Source organism: Adiantum capillus-veneris, chromosome 3 (assembly GCF_014529385.1).
Source record: "Adiantum capillus-veneris isolate H3 chromosome 3, ASM1452938v2, whole genome shotgun sequence".
NCBI lineage: Eukaryota > Viridiplantae > Streptophyta > Polypodiopsida > Polypodiales > Pteridaceae > Adiantum > Adiantum capillus-veneris.
The window spans coordinates 43,863,765-43,872,646 of NC_140933.1; positions in this window are offsets into that span (position 1 = coordinate 43,863,765).

Consider the following 8,882-nt stretch of genomic DNA (forward strand, 5'->3'; position numbering starts at 1 on the left):
CAAAAATGTGAAATTAATCAAAAAAAGAGCTTGAAAGTTTTTTGCAGAGAACAATCACTGCATGGTTACTTGGTTGGATCTATGCAAGGGACAAACGAGAGTATACTTGCAATATGTTGGTAAATGAAGCAGCTTGTGATAGAGAAACCTTGTACGAAATTGGAGAAATACATGAGAAAACGCAAAGTTTAATGATGTATTTATAGTCATTGAGCCTCTTGACATAGTATCATTTCCTCGGATGAGTTGTACAATACTTGGATCCATGTAAATGTGTGAATTGGATTTTGTTTTTTATCTTGGTGTTTCTAAACGCCACACTATTTTGAGGTCCCTTCAATTCTAAAATTTGTTTTTGATTATTGTAGATTCTTTTTATGAGTGTTGATATAGCCAATTCTTTAACGTTAATGTCTCAAATCTGAGCTACTGATTCAAAGAACTTTTTCTACATGAATAATGTTGTATAATGCAAATTGAGTTTAGTGACATGCTTCCCTCATTCTTTTGATGTCATTGTAGTTGATGCATATAAGTATGTATATAAATACACATATCCCTATAGATATGTGTTAAGGGGTATGTGAAACATAAAGTGTAATCGTGAATAGATGATAGCTCAAACTACACAAAAAATACTAAGTTTTTTAATAGCGTTATAAGAAATGGGACTTGAATAATTCCCAAAATTCCTAAATAGGTCTTTTAATGTCAGGAAACTTCTTTGTATTCTTTTAAGTTATTCATACTCCAATTTTTTGATTCTTCCCAAATATTTACGGGCACGTCAATTATTTTGTCTATAAATAAGCTAACATTCACCATAGTTTTAAATACTATTGCTAGAGGCATTAAGTCAAGCTCTTTTCCCCACACTCACCATTGTGTGGCTAGAAGTGTTCTACTTTTACTAAGTGTTTTTCATGCTTAAAAAATACTAAAAGTGGTAAGCCTTTATAAAAAATGTCAAACGCGAAAGTTTATGTGTAAGTAGCCAAAAATATAGATGTAATAAGATAAGAGTCAAGCATCGAAACAAATAGAAAGAGGAAAGTGTTTGTAGAGAATAAGAGAATCATAAAAATATAAAAAGAACAAAGGAACAACCAAGGTCAAAGTATGTATTTCTTAGTAAGTATGATGATATTCAGAAGGAACTTTCTACCTTTTTTGACATCATCAACTTAGACCATCATGGTATTATAGAGTAATGATGAGGTAAGCTTTGAATACTTAAACAAAGGTCAAAATATGTATTTCCTAGTAAGTATGATGATGTTCATAAGGAATTTTCTACCTTTTTTGACATCATCGACTTAGACCATCATGGTATTATAGAGTATTGATGAGGTAAGCATGAATACTTTCAAAACCCAAAAAAGCCTCCATTGAGTTTTACACAAACCTTATGGAAAATAAATTTACCCTTCCCAAAAGTGAATCTATTATACTAGCTTGTGAATGTGTTACAATGTTACAAATGAGCTCCATCTCAACAAATGCTAATAAAAACTCATTACTCCTTCAAGCAGCATCTCAAGAAAATGCTAATAGAATTTCATTACTCTTCAGCCATTCAATAAGACATACATTGAGGGAAATAATCTAGATTAACAACAAGATTAAATTGTAGAGTTCCTTGCCTATCAACAATTTTTCATTATTGTAGATTCAACACTTTGGAACAGCCAAAAGGTAGTAAAGACTAAATGAACCTGAAGAATCCAAAGACATTGGCTTTCTCAGATTAGAAAATAATCTAAAGCTTGTTAGTTCTAGCTTAAGCAGAAAAAGACTATGCTAATCAGCCATAAAAGTGGTTCCAAAAGTTGGCTTAGGAGAAAACTCAAACCTTTAAATCAGTAAGAAAAGAATAGCTACTCAGTAGCTCTCTCGAAAATGACTACAATGCAAATGAGGGTAGAAATGGACTAATGGACTATACATACTTGGACTTTCTAGACACCCCCCATCCCTTACCTAGCCATTGAGTTGAGTAGCCCTCATAATGTATCCCCCAGGTGGAATTTTTTTGAAAACTGACATCTAGAGACCTTACTGCCAAAAGTTTTCCAGAGTGGTTAGTTCGTTGGAGTGGTTGCATCAAATTTTCCCTAGAATTTTTTGGGTTGTTCCATTGAGCTTCAAGATTTGGTGTTTCAAGTCAAATCTTGATTTTGGCATTCTTGCTTATTTATTTATTTATTTGTCTTTTATTAGCTTTTATTAATAAAATTGAACAAAATTATCCAAAATTAATTTAAAAAATCCATTCTGAATCCAAAAATAAGAAAAACACACTAATTTTAATGCTTGGCCATATTTTTGTGGATTGCTCCATTTTGATCACTATTTTGGCCAAAAATATAGAAAAAGAGTGAAAATTATAATGTTTTGGCTTTTTTTTGGCAGTATTTACACACACCTAGGGATTATCATATTACATATTCTCCATTCTAAGGGCATTTTAATTTTAAGTTGCAAAAATATACACGTTAACATTCAAGCACTTCAAAACATTGCCCTTTCCCTAATCTACCTCAAATATATGTGTTCGCATTTAGATGCCTCCCCACTCTCCTTGCTTGAGTCCTTTGGTAGCAGAGTGTTGTACAATTTTTGCAATGCATGGGCGATGAATTCGTGTCTATGCATAGAGAAGGTTGGCTCTACCATGCTATTGAAGTCAATTTATTTTAAAACACTATGTTGTGCAAGAGGTACATCTTAAGACATACTCAAGGGTTGTCCATGGCGCAATATCCTATTGGCTAACTCTCTTAAAGAGAAAATCTTGAATTCGTTGTGCTCATTCCTTGATAGTGTGGTATGAACCGTTTGCAATCGTGGTTCTAGAAGCGGTGGGCACTATAGTGGATGGTGTTGCTAGCATTGGATCTTTGGTACCCATTAATACATAAGTGCCCATGGCTTTGCCTTGAGTTGCCAATTGAAAATAGTCTTTGGTTTATTAGGCTTGGCTTCTGGTTCCTCCTTAGGTTTCCATACCCATTAAGATTGCTGTGACCTTGGTTTTTGTGGTTGCGGTTGATATGGAGGTGTAACCAAAGACTTTTTCTTAGTGTTCAATAGTTGTTTAGTCACCCAAATCTGCTTAGGAGTATTGGTGAGTTGGATTTTGGGTACCCAAAATTGCCTAGTTCCTTTCATGCTGCTAATATGAGGATGGATTTGGTGTCCAACATATGCTCATCATATCATTGTTCATATGCTCATCAGGAATGCAAATAAAGATATGTGGGCACAAAAGTCCATGCACAGAGATATTGAGATTAATCAATCCCAATGTTGGTGTAAATTCTTTATGACATCCCTTGACTTTAGCTCTACAATATTTTAGAGGTTGGGTTGTTGCTCTTTTGTTCGTTAAATAGTCGTGCACCTGTGTTGGTTAGTACTTTGACTTTGAATTCATCTTTTAGGGTAACTGTTCTTCTCATATCTAATCCATTCAGCCATTCATCATCTGTCTCCACCTCATTATTGGCTAGGGGTTGAGTAAAGTAGTGATGGTGAATCCGAAGGGTATTGAGTAGCAAAACGTCAGGGATTGGTTGCATTGCCGCTTTTCACCTTAAAATCCAAATGCGTGCACTTCTTGAGCTTCTTCAATTACCTATTGTCGTTTGAGCTTGAATTCTTTGCAAGAATTCATCAGTTAATGGTAGATGGTATTTTTGAAGATGACATCCACTAATCCAATTTTCCATAACCTCTCCATCTAAGATAGCTAGTTTAACAGCTCCACTTGGCAAGACATTATCAATTACAAAAGGACCATGTCCCTTCTTCTTCTAATTAGGGACATGTTGTTTCAAGGAGTAAACTAGTACCAAATACCCCTATTTGAAGACTTTTTTCAACAAATGTGAGTCAAAGAAATTTTTTTGTTTCCTTTTTTGCACATATATGTGTGCTATGGTTGCTTGTCTCTGCTCATCTAGCCGCTCTAAGTCTTCTAGTCATTCTCACAACTCGTGACCTTTTCATTCCAATTCATGCACAACTCTAAAGCGGGTAACAAGAATTCCATGGGCAATATTGTGTCTAATCCATAGACTAGGTTAAAGGGAGTGGCATTAAAAGTTGTTTTGAATGACACTCTATAGGCCCATAAGGCTTAATGAAGATGAACTTCCCAATCATTTCTTCCCGAGCTAACAATGTTGATAAGCATTGTGCTCAAGAGATTGTTTGTATGTTTGGCTTGAACATTTTCTTAAGGATGATAGGGTGCAGATTTGCTATGGACCACCATGAATGTGTTCAACAAGTGTTCTATCACCTCATTCAGAAAATGTATTCCTCTGTCACTCACTAACTCAATAGGAAGTCCGTACCACGTGAATATTCACTCATACAAGGATGTTGTAGTGGTTCAAGCATCGTTCTATCTAGTGGCTCTTTCCTCGGACCATTTGTCAAGTAATCTATGGCCACAATAATATATTGTGTATGAGTCTTGTATGTGGGTGGTTGTATTGCAAATTCTACACCCCACTTAGCCAATGCACATGCTCCCATCATAGGTTGCAATGGCATAAAACCGATTTTGGTTGGCATCTTTGCTTGTTGACATGAATCACATCATTGAAAAAATTCTTTTGCATCAGCAAATAGAGTTGGCCACTAGATGCCTACCATCGATATAGAGATAGCTATAGTTTCATGAGAAAAATGGCCTCCTGCAAGACCAACGTATGGTTGTTCCAAGGTAGAAGGTAATCATCTTCATTGGCACATAATATGAGTTGTTCGTCCTTTTCTTGTCGATAGAGTTGACGTCTAATCATCACGTAGTTGTTTGCTTCTATCTTGATTGCTCTCTGTCTTCATTTACTCATATCTTCAGGAAATGTTCTATTGGTCAGATATCCTACCAGATATCTACTCCATTACGGTGTCACAAAGATTTGGAATAAGGTGGCATGGGGTATGGAGGCATTTTCCTTACACTAAGAACAATTGTTCACATAAACAACAACCTCTTTCCTCATAGTAGGCCAATAGACCCTTAAACAGGTTAATCATTGTTGTAAGGTGTAAGGTTTCCTTCTTTTGCAAAAGGAATCCCTATGTAAAGTTTTGGATCCAAGTTTCTGAATGGCAAAAGCTACTATTTTTAGTAGTTTCTAGTGATCAACTGTCGTTTTCGTATTGAAATTCTTGTAGAACTTTTAATTTCAGTCAAAGTCATGTTTTGTGAAATTTTCCATAAATAGAATTTTTTTGACCACCGGTATGGTCTAGGATCGACCGGCTCGTCAAACTGTGCACCTACCCAGGTTTCCTTAAAAATAGGGTCCAGACGTCGGAGGCTGCTATTTATGGCAAGTAGTCGTATCTATTATCTGCAGGTCTATCTCGAGTCAACAAGTTTCAGAATTTAATTTGGGTTAGTATAAGTCTAGTGAACCTAAGGTTAGCATTTTCGAAGGTATTGATAGGGGCTTTTCACAAGCCAAGCTCCCATACCCCTCTTCTCTCGTCCCCACCCCATGAAAACCCCCTCTTAGGGAGGGAGTGATAAAAGGCATTGGAAAAAGTAAGAAAAAAAAAAGTATGATTATGTAAATATATAAGAAAGGTAAAATAGGCCACCTCATGCCTGCGGGGCAGCCCATCCCCACCTTGCCTCCTTTTTCTTCACTGTTGCCCCGCCGTGTGTCCCTTTTCCTCTCCTCCACTCAAAAGGTCAACCCCCTCTCTCTCCCCCTTGTCCTTTCTCCTTTCTCTCTCCCCTCAAGCTACCTCACCTCTCACCAATAATGCATTCTAACTCATTAATAATGCACCCTAACTCACATGCAACTTATGCTATCTTCCAAAAATAGTAGACCCCACCCCCCCTTTCTCTCTCCTATCATATCCCATGACCCAAATACCCCCCCCTCTCTCTAAAGGGCGCCATGTCTCTTGTCTTGTAGCTAAATAACCTCCCCCACACTCACACACACTCAGTTTCACTGAAAAAGGTGCCCACAGACCCATCCCCACCCAGTGGTTACCTGATTTTTCTTGTGTTCACACACATCTGCACACAGATTCGCCTCTGAACACACTCCCCTCTCTCCCCTCTTGTAATTACTTTATTCTCCATGTCACCTCTCACTTTTTTCATCAACCCATCTCTCTCTCTTAGCCTCTCTCTCATGAGACTGCTGTTCTGGCACATATACACACAGCCAGACAAGTGGGGCCCACAGTCACATGGTTTGTGTAGATAATGATTTATTCATTTCTAAATTCTAGAATTTCTCCCCCCTCCTACCCTATATAAATATGGGTCACTATCACACTAAACACACACACCATCACCAAAGAGTACACTATGCATTGTGTGTGCCTAGTGCACACACACACACCCACACCATCACCATGATCGCAATCACCATGCTTGTCTTGAGCATGACCTCTACACCCTTGGATATGGAAGATGAAGGGCAACTAAATGAAGGATGATGGCCATAATCCTCGTGTGAGTCTTCGCCATCAACTCCCACCTATCCGCCATGTGCTCTACCACTCTCTCCCTTCTCATTCCCCTACCCTATGCTCCCCATTTCATCGCCTAATTCTCTAAATAAAGCTTGAGGTTTTGTGAGTATGTTTTCTTGCAATGTTTTGCCCATGTGAGGTGTGCGGAATCGCCACCTAGTCTTGTGTTTTGGAGTGAGCTTGTGTATGTGTGAAGGGTGTGCAGATTCGCCATCCTTTTGTGATGCGTAAGTACTAAGCCGCTATACCCCCTCCCTCTCTCTCTCTCTCTCTCTCTCTCTCTCTCTCACTTGATCTCATTCCCTTTCCTTTTCATCATTACTCCCAAGCATCCATCTCTCTTGGATGAAAACTTTGTTATGGTGGTGTGTTGTTTGCGTCCTAGCCGCTGAAGCTAGGTGGTGCCCCCTGTTTGCTTTACCATGACAGGTTCGAGGCGCGCCATTCGGTCCCCGGTGTCTTAGAGGCCGTCGGGGGTTCGGGGTTCGCTTTGCTCCCGTCATTTGGTGCCCCCACTGAGGAGGGCTTTCTAAGACCCTTCAGCTTACAATGCTGAAAGTGACGCCCACTATCAATCATGGACGAATGGCTGAAGAAATTTTTTAACTGGAGGACGGAAGAAGAAGAGACGAAGGAGGCACTAGCCGCCTTCATTGAGGTGCTACTGCCAGGCTACAGTGTCGTCAGCATTCAAGAGGTAAATTCTCCATCTTGTGTCGCTCGTTCTAACTATAAATTGAGAGGATCAGGTGGGAGGTCGGTGAAGTGCCATCACTGTTGTCAACCAAGGCACACTGTCAATGAGTGCCAGCAAGGAAGGCAGCGAAAGGGCTGAAGTCATCTACATCGACATTCATCGCAAAGAAGTCATTCACATCAAGGAAGGGAAGCAAACGGTGAGACCTCTTTTCCCTAAAGAAACTACAGTCAAAGTTATAACTCCAAAGTGGCCTAAAGGGGCTGCTCGAGCCAAAGGCAAGGAGAAGATAAGCCAGTCTGGAAACACATGACCCCGAAGGGAGAAGCATCTGGCCAAGCAAGTGCTTCAAGCTTAGAAAGCCGGGTTGTACCCAGTTTGCCAAAGAGAAAGTCATCCGAAGCTAAGCGGCGAAAGGTCGCCTACCAATTTGCACGACGCATGCGAGTGCTACCAATCCACTTCGACAATCCGGAAGAAGAAGTGGTAAGAAGATTCCCATGTCCTAGAGAAGAGTGGTTCGGCTACTGCTCTCGCTGTTTTGGAAAGAGAGTGGAGGATCTTCCTCCTCTCCCTGTACAACTTATCCTGAAGAACTCTCTACCACGGGAGAAACCCAGTGGGCTGGGGACGAGTTGCAACTGAATGGAGTAGAATTCTTGCAACACGCCGACTACGGAAATTACCTGCAATTGTTGTTAGCCAAGAGGCTGGGAGTGGTCAGACGCGTCGCCATCACCCCGTACGTGCTGAGCAACGAAGGAAAGGTAGATCCCATGAAAGGCGACGACCTCTTGTGGATGTGCCAACTCATCAACACTGGCACGATAAGAGTATAAGTAAGTATTTCATCCTCTGTGCATGATGGAAAACGGGCCAACGGCATTCTCATTCAGATTCTTGCAGCATATGCATGTGAATATCTATGTAGATAGGAAAGTCTTCTACCAACAGAAGATCGTACACCTATTCGGTGCGGCGGTACTAGGAGAAATCCTCAATTCCCCGAACCCTATCATTCTCCCCATATTAGATTACCATCATTCCTTTAATGTTTCTATCTTTATCTTGTTTTAACCTATCCACCCACCCTTGTAAAAAAGCTGCTATGAGCCGCTACTGTTAATGTAATGTTAAAAAAAAAAAAAGAAAAAAAAGAAAAAGAGGTTTGTAATTTCATGAGTCACTACCATGGAAAGTGTTTCTTTCCCCACGTTCAGTGGAAAGAAGGGAGAGGATCTCACCACCGACTTTTTGGATGATTTCGACATTGCTTGTATCGTCTCCAACAAAGATGGCGATGCTTCACGACTTAGAATTTTTCCTCTACTGATGAAAGTAGAGGCCAAGTCCTGGTATAATGCATTGCCCCAGGCCACCAAGAATGCATGGGATGTGTTAATGGATGCTTTTGTAAAGAGGTTTGGTGGAGGCACAACCTCGGAGAGGCTATGGCAGTTACTGACAGAATTAAAGCAGGGAGGCCTGCTGGAGTATGCCACCTACGAGTCTAAATTTGTGGACTTATGGGAGAGATGGGTTGCCTCTTTGGAGGAAGGTGAAGGAGCGCCTAGTTTCCTAAAGAAGGACCGTTTCATTGCTGGTCTATGGTCGCCGCTTAGAGAGAAGGTGAAGGGAAGGTTTCCTGCAACATATGAGTTAGCAG